At 48.4% G+C, this 14221-nt stretch overlaps 1 protein-coding gene across 2 annotated transcripts in view; it reads right to left on the bottom strand.

The window, feature by feature from the left end:
* LOC105497896 (ubiquitin specific peptidase 42) overlaps positions 1–14221 on the bottom strand; it is an 80942-nt gene that overhangs the window by 61578 nt on the left and 5143 nt on the right. For both annotated transcript variants that reach the window (XM_011769438.2, XM_011769422.3), the window contains exons 2-3: positions 12127–12271; positions 8651–8734 (exon numbers count right to left, since the gene is read on the bottom strand). The gene's annotated coding sequence lies outside the window, so the exon portion shown is untranslated. The remainder of the gene's footprint in view (positions 1–8650; positions 8735–12126; positions 12272–14221) is intronic.

Raw genomic sequence — 14221 nt, 5'->3', positions numbered from 1 at the left:
CAAGATGCAAACTGATTCCAAGTGTCCCACCCCCAAGTCCAGAGGATCACAGGATCATGGAACAATAGGTGTCAAAGAGGGGTGAATTTTCTTTTCTGAGGACCTCCAGATTTAGGGAGCCCCTAGTAGGCACTGTTAATGCCCCACCCAGGTCCTCCTTACTTGTGGATGCCCCCATCCCTTCCCTGCTGCTGTGGTGTTCGCTGCTACTTATAACTCACAGCTGCCTCTTCTCCTGAGGCTGTTCTTAGCTGAAGGGGAGACTCATCTCCAACTGAGACAATATTGTTGCTCCACTCCTTTCACTGCCCTTTCCTTTCATTACCTTCCTCCCTAGAGCGCTCCCCTCAAGGCCAAATTGCACCTAAATCATGTGCACCTAAATTCTGTCTCAAGCCCCACTTCTAGATATCCTGGTTTAAGACAGTGGGTACCAGCCAGGCTCAGTGGCACCACCTATAGTCCCAGCCCTTTGGGAGGCAAAGGTGGGCAGGTCACTTGAGGTCAGGAGTTCGAGACCAGCCTGACCAACATGGTGAAACCCGTCTCTTCTAAAAATACAAAAAATTAGCCGAGCATGGTAGCGCACGCCCATTATCCCAGCCACTCGGGAGGCTGAGGCAGGAGAATTGCTGGAACCTGGGAGGTGGGCTTGCACCATTGCACTACAGCCTGGGGCAACACAGCGAGACTCCCGTCTCAAAAAAAAAAAAAAAAAAAAAAAGACAGTAGATACCAAGAATGGTCCCTAAGAAACAGAGTATAAAAATGTACTCTGCGCTGGGCACAGTGACTCCCGCCTGTAATCCCAGCACTTTGAGAGGCCGAGATGAGCAGATAACCTGAGGTCAGGAGTTTGAGACTAGCCTGGCCAATATGGTAAAACCCAGTCTCTACTAAAAATACAAAAATTAGCCGGGCATGGTCGCCGGTGTCTGTAATCCCAGCTACTCGGGAGGCTGAGGCAAGGGAATCGCTTGAACCCAGGAGGCGGAAGTTGCAATGAGCTGAGACCATGCCATTGCACTCCAGCCTGGGCAACAAGAGCGAAACTCAGTATTGAAAAAAAAAAAAATCTCCAGGCAATGGATGGGACACTCACACCTGGGGAGCAGTATCAGGCTCCCATCTCGGAGGAGTAGTTAGGGCTGGATATGAGTAGAAGGGGATGTGTTGGCTTATTCAATCTCTCTGGTTTTTGAGGATATAGGAGAAGTAGTCATTAGAACTGTGAAATTGGGCCAGGTGTGGTGACTCACACCTGTAATCCCAGCACTTTAGGAGGCTGAGGCCGGAGGATCACTTGAGGCCAGGAGTTCAAGACCAGCCTGGGCAACATAGTGAGACCCACTCTCTACCAATAATAAGAATAATAATAATAATAAATAGACTTGTGAAACTTGGTAGTAACAGAGGTTTGGTTTTTTTTTTTTTTGGTGACAGAGTCTCATTCTGTCACCCAGGCTGGACTGCAGTGGTGTGATCTTGGCTAACTATAACCTCCACCTCCTGGGTTCAAGTGATTCTCCTGCCTCAGCCTACCAGGTAGCTGGGATTATAGGCACCCACCACAATGCCCAGATAATTTTTGTATTTTTAGTAGAGACGGGGTTCCACCATGTTGGCAAGGCTGGTCTTGAACTCCTGACCTCAAATGATCCACCTGCCTTGGCCTCCCAGAGTGCTGGGATTACAGGCATGAGCCACTGTGCCCGGATGGTAATAACAGATCCTTTGAAGAGGGAAAAATGGGCCAGGTGCGGTGGCTCACGCCTGTAACCTAACACTCTGGGAGGCCAAGGCAGGTGGATCACCTGAGGTCAGGAGTTAGAGACCAGCCTGCCCAACATGCTGAACCCTATCTCTGCTAAAAATACAAAAATTGGCCAGGCACGGTGGCTCACGCCTGTAATCCCAGCACTTTGGGAGGCAAAGGTGGGCAGATCACAAGGTCAGGAGATTGAGACCATCCTGGCTAACATGGCAAAACCCCATCTGTACTAAAAATACAAAAAATTAGCCGGGCGTGGTGGCACACACCTGTAGTCCCAGCTACTCAGGAGGCTGAGGCAAGACAATCGCTTGAACCTGGCAAGCGGAGTTTGCAGTGAGCCGAGATCGCGCCACTGCACTCCAGCCTGGTGACAGAGCGAGACTCTGCCTTAAAAAAATAAAAAACAAAAAAAATTAGCTGGGTGTCATGGCACACGCCTGTAGTCCCAGCTACTTGGGAGGCTGAGGCAGGAGAATCTCTTGAACCTGGGAGGCAGAGGTTGCAGTGAGCTGAGATCACGCCACTGCACTCCAGCCTGGGCAACAGAGTGAGACTCCGTCTCAAAAAATAAATAAATAAATAAATAAATAAATAAATAAATAAATAAATAAAATAAAATAAAATAAAAAAAGAAGGAACAATGGGGCTCCAGGCAATTAGTCACTAACACAAAGTGAGAAAGCCAGAGAGCAGAGCCTCCTCAGCAATCTGGCGTCTATAATCAGAGGGCAGACAGTCCTGAAAACCAGGCATGAGACTTAACCTAAAAGGAGCAGAACATTAGAAAAGGTTGAATTGTCAGCTACAATCAGTCTCTAACACCAAAGTCAGGACTCTGATAAGGAAGGAGTGAGACACTGAGACTAAGGACAGGACTCTAATGTCAGTAGAACTTCAAGCTCCTTTGTTCAAGAATGGTACCACCCACCCGAAGACTATGCAGTCACCTCAAATGAGGCAGGTACCCTACAAGACAATGCATTCTTGGCAGGGCGTGGTGGCTCATGCCTGTAATCCCAGCACTCTTAGAGGCCGAGGCAGACAGATCACTTGAAGTCAGGAGTTCAAGACTAGCCTGGCCAACATGGTGAAACCCCGTCTCTACTAAAAAATACAAAAATTAGGCCAGGAATTGGAGGCTGCAGTGAGCTATGATCATGCAACTGCACACTTCAGCCTGTGCTCTGTCTTCAGGCAGAAGAATTGTTTGAACCGGGGAGGCAGAGGTTGCAGTGAGCTGAGATCACAGCACAGCACTCCAGCCTGGGCGACAGATAGAGTAAGACTCCGTCTCAAGAAAAACAAAAACAAGAAACCAATGCATTCTTTCTGTTCCTGTATCCCCCTGGCCACCAGATAAATCACCAAGATCAGATCCCATCAGGCCTGCTAAGGGAGGAGTGGAATCATACATTGAAGGAACTACAAGACCAGGCTAATATACACCAGCAGAAACTGAAAATAAGCCTGGGAATGGACACTAAGGGGCCTAGATCAAGGGCTGAGGGGTGGGGAGCAGATAAGAGAGAGTTTACAGATATGTGGGTACTTGATCCTTTAATACAGATCTCATACTTTGTCAAGGGTGCTGGGTGGGCAGGTTCTGATACAGCCTAGGACACCAGGTATTTGACAACTGAAATAAGCTACATGGGCCGGGCGCAGTGACTCACGCCTGGAATCCCAGCACTTGGGGAGGCCGAGGCAGGCGGATCACGAGGTCAGAAGATCAAGACCATCCCAGCCAACATGGTGAAACCCGTCTCTACTAAAAATACAAAAATTAGCTGGGGGTGGTGGTGCGTGCCTGTAATCCCAGCTACTCAGGAGGCTGAGGCAGGAGAACTGCTTAAACCAGGGAGTTGAAGGTTGCAGTGAGGCAAGATTGTGCCACAGAGCCTTGCAATAGAGTGAGACTCCATCTAAAAAAAAAAGAAAGAAAGAAAAAAAATAATAACCCACATAGCTGGGTGCAGTGGCTCATGCTTATAATCACAACGCTTTGGGAGACTGAAGTGGGAGGATCGCTTGAGGCCAGGAACTGGAGGCTGCAGTGAGCTATGATCATGCAACTGCACACTTCAGCCTGTACTCTGTCTTCAGGGCAACAGTGCATGAGCCCGTCTCCAAATAAAAAAAAAGACCCACATGGACCAAATTTTAGATGCCATGAATTCCACGGTAGATACTGTAGGAAGGGAGTGCTACTCTCTGGGAAGAGGACATGCTAAAATGCGTGCTACCAGCTGGTGACATTCCATCACAAGGCCTGGAAAACAGTGTTTTACCAGGAACACGGAGGGCAGAGGCAGCATCAGCTGTGTTGGAAAAATGGTACCCCAAGGTGGCTGTCATCTATAAGCCAGGGCTAACAACAGCAGATGCTGTTACAGAACTGGGCTGTCTGGTAGCAAAAAGGATGATAGAAGCCTATCTCTACTAAACATAAAAAATCAGCCAGGCATGGTGGCATGTGCTTGTAGTCCCAGCTACTTGGGAAACTGAGGCAAGAGAATCACTTGAACCCAGGAGGCAGAGGTTGCAGTGAGCCGAGATCATGCCACGGCACTCCAGCATGGATGATGGAGGAAGATTCTGTCTTCAAAAAGAAAGAGAGAGAGACAGGAGGGAGGGAGGGAAAGAAAGAAAGAGAGAGAGAAAGACGGGAGGGAGGGATGGAAAGAAGGAAATGAGAAGAGAAGAGAAAAAAGAAAAGAGAAAGAAAAAGAATGAATGATGGCATCCTGGAGTGTTAGAGGCTGGGTAGCAGTGCTTACGCAGCAGAAGGTAGGCATGATTGCTATAGTGAGCAGCAAGCCAGAGTAGCAGATGGGAGGCACTGACTTGCAGGGATCCAAGGCAATGGCTAATGGAACACAGGGCAAGACAGGCTGTCAACAAAAGCACAATATATATCATTGTAAGCAGACAAGGAGGATCTCCAGGGATTATTGGAATTTAATCAACTTGTGCAATCAGCGTGTTTTTACAGCCTCCTGCTCTGCACCTGTTCTTTCCCAAACCTTGGAAGGAATGCAGTCACCTTGTTAGTTTAAACCAGCTCCTGACAGACCCCGACAACGTACAGATGAACCTGAGTGAATTCTCTGCATGACCATGCTAAGGTATCCATCCCGGGAGAAGTTATAGCTTCATTCCCATCACATGCAGCCTATGGGCTGGCAGGATGACTCACTGCATCTGCACCATTGGGATCCCTCCTCTCCATGCAATGATGCACCCATCTCCCCTCTCCATCACCCCATAAAACCCTCTTGTCACTTCCCCTTGGGGAGACACTGCTTTGGAGAATACTCCCAGTGTCCTTACTGGCACCCAAGTAATAAGTTGGTCTCGAACTTCTGGCCTCAAGTGATCCGCCCACCGCAGCCTCCCAAAGTGCTGGGATTATAGGCGTGAGCCATCACGCCTGGCCAGATATACCTATGTATCTATAAAAACCTGGTTGTGTAGAAGACTGAGGTTAACTGTCTTAGTGGAAAAAGACAAACACCTGCCCAGATTCCCCAACCTGAGCCAGTTCTCAATTCCAAAACACGCATCCAGGCTGGGCCAGGTGGCTCAGACCCAGAATTCCAATGCTCAGGAAGCTGGGGCAGGAGGATCATTTGAGTTTAGGAATTCGAGACCAACCTGAGCACAGTAAGACTCTGTCTCTACAAAAAATAAATTTAAAAAAATAGCCAAGTGTGTTGGCACCTATGGTCCCAGTTACTCAGGAGGCTGAGGCAGGAGGATTGCTTGAGCCTGGGAGGTCTAGGCTGCAGTGAGCTGTGACTGCATCACTGCACTGCAGCCTGGGTAACAGTGAGACCCTGTCTCAAAAACAAAAATCGAAATACCCATCCAGTAAAGGAGAAGCCAGATCCATGCAAGTGTACATAGTAGTGATTTTCCAAATCCTGCCCCAAAGAGACCTCTGGCCATGTTTGTTTTGTTTTGTTTTGTTTATTTGAGACGGAGTCTCGCTCTGTCGCCCAGGCTAGAGTGCAGTGGCACGATATCTCGGCTCACTGCAGGCTCTGCCTCCCGGGTTTACGCCATTTTCCTGCCTCAGCCTCCCAAGTAGTTGGGACTACAGGCGCCTGCCACCTCGCCCGGCTAATTTTTTGTTATTTTTAGTAGAGACGGGGTTTCACTGCGTTAGCCAGGATGGTCTCGATCTCCTGACCTTGTGATCCACCCATCTCGGCCTCCCAAAGTGCTGGCTTGAGCCACCGCGCCCGGCCTGTTTTGTTTTGTTTTTAAGACGGAGTCTTGCATTGTTGCCTGGGCTGGAGTACAGTGGCACAATCTTGGCTTATTGCAACCTCTGCCTCGCAGGTTCAAGTGATTCTCCTGCCTCAGCTTCTCAAGTAGCTGGGATTACAGGTGCCTGCCACCACGCCCAGCTAATTTTTTGTATTTTTAGTAGAGATGGCGTTTCACCATGTTGGCCAGGCTGGTCTCAAACTCCTGACTTCGTGATCTGCCTGCCTCGACCTCCCAAAGTGCTGGGATTACAGGTGCGAGCCACCGCACCCGGCCCCTCTAATCATTTAATTTACTCAGTAATTATATTCTGGGGAAAGGGACCTGCTCAGATATTTCCAAGCTTTTGCTTACAGAGTCCAAGTTAATGCAGATCTAAAGCACCCTCAGGGTTCCCTTATTGCTAAGGGATCAAGTGAATACCTTTGGTTCTGACCCACATCCCTTACTGGCTTCACTGAGCCCACAGTGGTCATTTCCCTGGTTCCCAAATGTGATACTCAAATAGTCATACTTAGCAATTGGTTCCTTGACTTGTAGTGGAAGAGTTATTGAGTAGAGAAAGGCAAGTGGGGCTGGCCGGCCATGGTGGCTCACATCTGTAATGCCAGCACTTTGGGAGGCCCAGACGGGCAGATTCCTTGAAATCAGGAGTTCAAGACCAGCCTGGCCAACATGGCGAAACCCCATCTCTACTAAAAATATAAAAATTAGCCAGGTGTGGTGGTGCGCACCTGTAATCCCAGCTACTCAGGAGGCTGAGGCAGAAGAATCGCTTGAACCTGGGAGGCAGAGGTTGCAGTGAGCTGAGATTGTGCCACTGCACTCCAGCCTGGGCAACAAAAATTTAAAAAATAATAAAAATAATTTTAAAAAGCCAAGTGGAACAAGTGGAAGCCCTGAAACTGCCATCGCTGGCCAAAAGAGTAACTTGGTGGGGCTGAGGGTGGGGGTTAATGGGAGAAAATGGCAGAGAATAGTGCCATGCTCAAAGTGGGTAAAGGATGCAGGGCTGGTGTCTCCATCATATGCTCATTTACCAGTCTGACCCCTGCAGAAACTGGATGAACCATAGATGACAATGAACTACTGCAAACGTAATCCTCAAGGACTCATCTAGCACCAGCTTAATTCCACCGCTACCCACTCCATCCTTTGGAGTTCTTCTACATCCACAACGGAGTGGAGTTGTGTTTAGAATCTCTCAGGCTGGGCTTAGTGGCTCATGCCTGTAATCCCAGCACTTTAGGAGGCTGAGGAGGGAGGATCGCTTAAGGCTAAGAGTTCAAGACCAGCCTGGGCAATATAGGGAGACCCTGACTCTACAAAAAATAAAAAATTAGCCAGGTGAGCTGGTGCGTGCCTGTAGTCCCAGCTACTCAGGAGGCTGAGGTGGGAGGATCGCTTGAGCCTAGGAGGTCAAGGCTGCAGTGAGCTATGACGGCACCGTGGCACTCCAGCCTGGGTGACAAAGCAAGACCCTGTCTTAAAAACAACAGGCCGGGTGCAGTGGCTCACGCCTGTAATCCCAGCACTTCAGGGGGCCGAGGCGGGTGGATCACGAGGTCAAGAGTTCAATACCAGCCTGACTAACATGGTAAAACCCTGTCTCTACTAAAAATACAAAAAAAAACCACCAAAAACAATTAGCCGGGTGTGGTGACGCACACCAGCTACTCAGGAGGCTGAGGCAGGAGAATCACTTGAACCCAGGAGGCGGAGGTTGCAGTGAGCTGACATCATGCCATGACACTCCAGCCTGAGTGACAGAGCGAGATTCCATCTCAAAACAAACAAAATAACCTTGTAGTTGATCCTTCTTTTTCTGAGTCCTTCAGAGCAAACATGAACAAGGCCTTTTAACTCTCACAGATTTTACAACCACTATGAAAAAAACGAAGAAAATAATATAAACAGTGAAAAATAGATTGGTCACAAAATACATTCAAAAGAAGCACCTACCATATTTCACCACAAAAAAAAAGGCAAAGAAGGGAGGGGGAGAGAAAGAGGGAGAGGAAGAGAAAGAGGGAGAGGAAGAAAGAAAGAGGTAAGGAAAGGAGAGGGGAGGGGTGGGGGAAGGAGGGAAGGAAGGAGAAAGAAAAAAGAAAGAAAGAGAGAGGCACATGCCTATAATCCCAGCACTTTGAGAGGCTGAGACAGGAGGATCACTTGAGATCAGGAGTTCGAGACCAGCCTGGCCAACATGGTGAAACCCCATTTCTAATAAAAAATACAAAAGTCACTCGAGCATGGTGGTGCATGCCTGTAGTCCCAGCTACTCGAGAGTCTGAGGCATGAGAATCGCTTGAACTCGGGAGGTGGAGGTTGCAGTGAGCTGAGATCGCGCCACTGCACTCCAGCCTGGGTGACAGAGTGAGACTTGGTCCCAAGGTAACAAAAAAAAAAAAAGGAGAGAGAGAGAGAAGAAAAGAAGGAAGGAGGGAAGAAAGGAAGAAAGGAGGGAGGGAGGGAGGGAAAGGAAGAGAAGGAAGGGAGGGAAGGAAGGAAGAAGGGAAGGGAGGGAGGGAAGGAGGGAGACAAGGGAGGGAGAGAGAGAGGAAGGGAAGGGAGGGAGGGAGAGAGGGAGGGAAAAAAGAGTACCTTCCGTTCACTCAGAGTGCTCAGATGACACCAATCAATAGACTTGTCCCAGCAGCCCACACGGAGACTCAGTCACAGAGAGCACTGTTTGGAAACAGACACACTAGGTGTAAATTCCAGCCCTGGCTTATATTTATCTAAGTTCTCTGATCCTTGCTTCAGACTCTCATGAAATGAAAGGCTGTTTTAATTTATCTTAAGCCAAGTTTATCCTAATGGATGATTAACACCACTTCCCTGCACACCAACATAAGACATGAAAGCGTGAAAGTGTTCAAGGAGGGATATATTTAATCTTCTGAGGACCAGTGTCTCCTAGGAAGACAGGAAATCTGAAACTGTGGCTGGCCAGGTCTTAGACCCAGCTTGTTTTTAGGAGACAGATCCCAAATCTCTCCTTTATGAATTGACAAAATATTAACTTAGAATTGAGAGGGGGTCATTGGAGATGCTGTGCCTACTTTCCAGAGACTGTTTTGTTTGGAACCCGGAGCTGTGGGTATTAATTATTTACTACACATTGTCATGATGCCTTAAATGAGGAAGGTAATACTTGGTGGGTTTACCCCTGAAGTGGATAACGTTCAGGAAAAGTTTTACAATGGAAATGACACTTGAAATAGGTCCTTGAGTCTGGGCGTGGTGACTCACGCCTGTAATCCCAGAACTTTGGGAGCCCAAGGCGGGCAGATCCCCTAAGGTCAGGAGTTCAAGACCAGCCTGGCCGACATGGTGAAACCCCGTCTCTGCTAAAAATACAAAAATTAGCTGGGTGTGGTGAGAGGTGCCTGTAATCCCAGCTACTCAGGAGGCTGAGGCAGGTGAATCGCTTGAACCCAGGAGGCAGAGGTTGCAGTGAGCTGAGATCACATTACTGCCTAGGCGACAGAACGAGAATGTGCCTCAAAAAAAAAAAAAAAAAAAAAAAAAAAAAGAAGAAGAAGAAGAAGAAAAAGAAGAAGGAGGAGAAATAAGTCAAAGTGAGGACTAAGCAGGATTTTTTCCAGGCAGATATCGAATAGAAAAAGGATGCCAGCCAGCATTCCAGCATTTCAGGAACAAATGCCAATTGAGGGTGCTGTGGTGCACCCCTGTAGTCCCAGCTATATGGGAGACTGCGGTGGGATGGATCAAGCCCAGTCTGGGCAAAATAGCTAGACACCACCCCACTTTGCACCCCCATCTCCCCGTCTCCAAAAAAAATTTTTTTACAAGACTATTAAATCAACTATGTATATATATATATAGAAAGAGAGAAGGAGAGAGACGGAAAGAGAGAGAGAGAGAGAGAGACAGGGCCTCACTCTGTTACCAGGCTGAAGTGCAGTGGTGTGATCACAGCTTACTGCAATCTCTGCTGCCCAGGCTTAAGCCATCCTCCCACCTCGGCCTCCCAAGTAGCTGGGACTAAAGACACATGCCAGTAAGCCTGGCTAATACTTTTTTGTATTTTTTTGTAGATACATATATATATATTTTTGTAACATATAGTTATATAGAGAGTATATAATATATATATAGTTAGTTTTGTTTTTTTGTTTGAGACAGAGTCTCACTCTGTCACCCAGGCTAGAGTGCAGTGGCACGATCCCGACTCACTGCAACCTCCGCCTCCTGGGTTCAAGCGATTCTTCTGCCTCAGTCTCCCGAGTAGCTGGGATTACAGGCACGCGCGACCGTGCCCAGCTAATTTTTGTATTTTTAGTAGAGATGGGGTTTCACCACGTTAGCCAGGTTGGTCTCAAACTCCTGGCCTCAGGTGATCCACCTGCCTCGGCTTCCCAAAGTGCTGAAGTGCTCGGAGTAGAGGTGTGAGCCACCGTGCCTGGCATATATATATACATATTTTTTTTTCTTTTTCTTTTTTGTTTTGAGACAGAGTTTCAATCTTGTTGCCCAGGCTGATGTGCAATGGCGTGATCTCAGCTCACTGCAACCTCAGTCTCCTGGGTTCAAGCAATTCTCCTGCCTCAGCCTCCCAAGTAGCTGGGATTACAGGCATGCACCACCATGCCTGTCTAATTTTGTATTTTTAGTAGAGACAGGGTTTCTCCATGTTGGTCAGGCTGGTCTCGAACTCCCGATCTCAGGTGATCTGCCCAGCTTGACCTCCCAAAGTGCTGGGATTACAGGCATGAGCCACTGCGCCCGGCCCCATATATATATTTTTTGAGACAGAGTCTTGCTGTGTCTCCCAGGCTGGAGTGCAGTGACGTGATCTCAGCTCACTGCAACCTCTGCCTCCCGGGTTCAAGCCACATTGGTGCCTCCCACGCCCAGCCACAACAAGCCATATTTCATCAGACACTTGAGGGATGAGTATCAGAAAGTCAGGTGAAGTGGCTGGGCGCGGTGGCTCACAACTGTAATCTCAGCACTTTGGGAGGCCGAGGTGGGCAGATCACGAGGTCAGGAGTCAGAGACCAGCCTAACATGGTGAAACCCCATCTCTACTAAATACAAAAAATGAGCCGGGCATGGTGGTGCATGCCTGTAATCCCAGCTACTCAGGAGGCTGAGGAAGGAGAATCACTTGAACCTGGGAGGCGAAGGTTGCAGTGAGCCGAGATCACACCCTTGCACTCCAGCCTGGGTGACAGGGTGAGACTCCGTCTCAAAAAAAAAAAAAAAAGAGAGAAAGTCAGGTGAAGCAGGGACAGGGTCCAGGGTCAGAAGAGTGTTCTGGGTGGAAGGAACAGAAGCTATATGTATTACGTTTTTTAAGTTTTCTGTATTTATGATGCTTTGACATCTTACAAAACTTGCTGGCCTGAAAGAGACTCCCCGTCCCAGGGGTAGCCAATCCTCAGGACACCAAAGACCTCAACCAGGAGGATGTCTTTAGTCCTAGCACTTTGAGAGGCCAAGGCAGGTGTATCACCCAAGGTCAGGTGTTCAAGATGAGCCTGGTCAACATGGTGAAACCCCATCTCTACTAAAAATACAAAAAAAAAAAAAAATTAGCCAGGCTTGGTAGTGGGCGCCTGTAATCCCAGCCACTCAGGAGGCTGAGGCACGAGAATCGCTTGAACCTGGGAGGTGGAGGTTGCAGTGAACAGAGATCATGCCACTTCACTCCAGCCTGGGTAACAGAGTGAAACTCTGTCTCAAAAAATAAATAAATAAATAAATAAATATAGAAAAGAAACCCCAGTGCAGGCTCTGGCTCAGGCTTCTGCCACCTGACCAAAACTTGGCACTCCTGACCAAAACCTGGCACTCCCTATGGCCCTTCTGCCACCTGACCAAAACCTGGTACTCCCTATGGCCCTTCGTGTCATTTGGTGAGCCCCCTCCCTGGACCTGCGAGTACACAAACATCTTCCTTCCAAGCTTGGTACTCGCTGTCCCCTCGTGTGGGTGCACTGATTGTCCCATACCATGTCCATCATCTCTCCATGCTTGGAACACTTCAGGCTTCAAGGAGGGGGTTTGAGGAAGAACAGGAGAGAAGGAGAGCAAAATGTCAAACTCACCTTGATGAGTTGGTGGAAAGAGAAAATTATAAATTCTCAGAAGAAATCTTTCTGTTTAGGGAGATTCTAATGGTGAAAGATCGATGACGAGATGCTACCACTGGGATAGTGACGTCAGTCAGGGTTGGCAGGACGAGTTAGCCTCCTAGGAGCAAAGAAGGATCGTCAATAAGAGTAATAAGACTAGGAGGCCAGGCACGGTGGCTCACGCCTGTAATCCCAGCACTTTGGGAGACCAAGGTGGGCGATCACCTGAAGTCAGGAGTTCCAGACCAGCCTGGTCAACATGGTGAAACCCCATCTCTACTAAAAATATAAAAATTAGCCGAGTGTGGTGGTTTACAGCCGGGTGCCTGTAATCCCAGCTACTCGGGAGGCTGAGGCAGGAGAATCTCTTGAACCCGGGAGGCAGAGGTTGCAGTGAGCCGAGATCGCACTACTGCACTCCAGCCTGGGGTGACAGATCCAGACTCTGTCGCAAAAAGAAAAAAAAAAGGAATGTGAGTAAGGTTTTTAAAAGTTGTTTTTTTTTTTTTTTTTTTTTTTTTTTGAGACGGAGTCTCGCTCTGTCCCCCAGGCTGGAGTGCAGTGGTGCGATCTGGGCTCACTGCAAGCTCTGCTTCCTGGGTTCACGCCATTCTCCTGCCTCAGCCTCCTGAGTAGCTGGGACTACAGGTGCCCGCCACCGCGCCTGGCTAATTTTTTTTTTGTATTTTTAGTAGAGGTGGGGTTTCACCGTGGTCTCAATCTCCTGACCTTGTGATCCACCCACCTCGGCCTCCCAAAGTGCTGGGATTACAGGCGTGAGCCACTGCGCCCGGCCGGTTTTTAAAAGTTTTATGTTTTAGAGACAGGGTCTCGCTCTGTTGCCCAGGCTGGAGTGCACTGGTGCAATCACAGCTCAGTGCCCGGCTAGTTTTTAAATATTTCGTAGAGACAAAGTCTTGCTATGTTGCCCAGGTGGGTCTCAAACTCCTGGCCTCAAGCAATCCTCCTGCCTTGGCCTCCCAAAGTGCTGGGATTACAGCTGTGAGCCACCATGCCTGTCCTAGAGTTGATATTAATAGCAGGTAGCCGTTGAGAGGGACTATGTCCCAGGTCCCTTGCCTAAATTATTTAGATATCTTTTTTTTTTTTTTTTTTGAGATGGAGTCTCGCTCTGTTGCCCAGGCTGGAGTGCAGTGGCCGGATCTCGGCTCACTGCAAGCTCCGCCTCCCGGGTTTACGCCATTCTCCTGCCTCAGCCTCCCGAGTAGCTGGGACTACAAACGCCCGCCACCTTGCCCGGCTAGTTTTTTGTATTTTTTAGTAGAGACGGGCTTTCACCGTGTTAGCCAGGATGGTCTTGATCTCCTGACCTTGTGATCTGCCTGTCTCGGCCTCCCAAAGTGCTGGGATTACAGGCTTGAGCCACCGCACCTGGCCTATTTAGATATCTTAACTCATTTACTATTTGCAACAGGAGTACAAAGCAGATACAATTAGCACTTCCATTTTACAGGTTACAGGTTAAGTACCTTGTTCACAGTCTTACAATTAGTATCGAACATATGTTCCTCCGGGGACTGGGGACAGAGGGATTTTCTAGGCAGATGGGACAACATATGCAAAAACGGGAATAAAAAGAAATAAAGGAGGCAAGACTAGGGTATAGCTTATCTCAAATAGTTGTTGGAGAAGATTCACACTCTCTCTGAAAAATATCTCAACTTAGTATAATAAAAGAGAATTAAAGAAGTGTCAGGCAGGGCAGAGAGCTCATTCCTGTAATCCCAGCACTTTGAGAGACCAAAGCGGGTGGATTGCTTCAGTCCAGGAGTTCAAGATCAGCCTGGGCAACATGGCAAGACCCCCATCTCTACAAAAAATTTTAAAATGAGACAGGCACAGTGGCACACACATGTACTCCCAGCTACTCAGGAGGCTGAGGTGGGAGGATCACTTGTGCCCAGCAGTTTGAGGCTACAGTGAGCTATGATTACACTCCAGTCTGGACAACAGAGTGAGACTTAGTCTCAAAAAAAAAAAAAAAAAAAGGAAGTGCACAGGCCAGGTGCGGTGGCTTACATCTGTAATCCCAGCACTTTGGTAGGCC

This window comes from Macaca nemestrina, chromosome 4, assembly GCF_043159975.1.
Source record: "Macaca nemestrina isolate mMacNem1 chromosome 4, mMacNem.hap1, whole genome shotgun sequence".
Lineage (NCBI taxonomy): Eukaryota > Metazoa > Chordata > Mammalia > Primates > Cercopithecidae > Macaca > Macaca nemestrina.
Note: the sequence above shows the minus strand (reverse complement) of the source record. Positions and strands in the feature narration are given on the sequence as shown.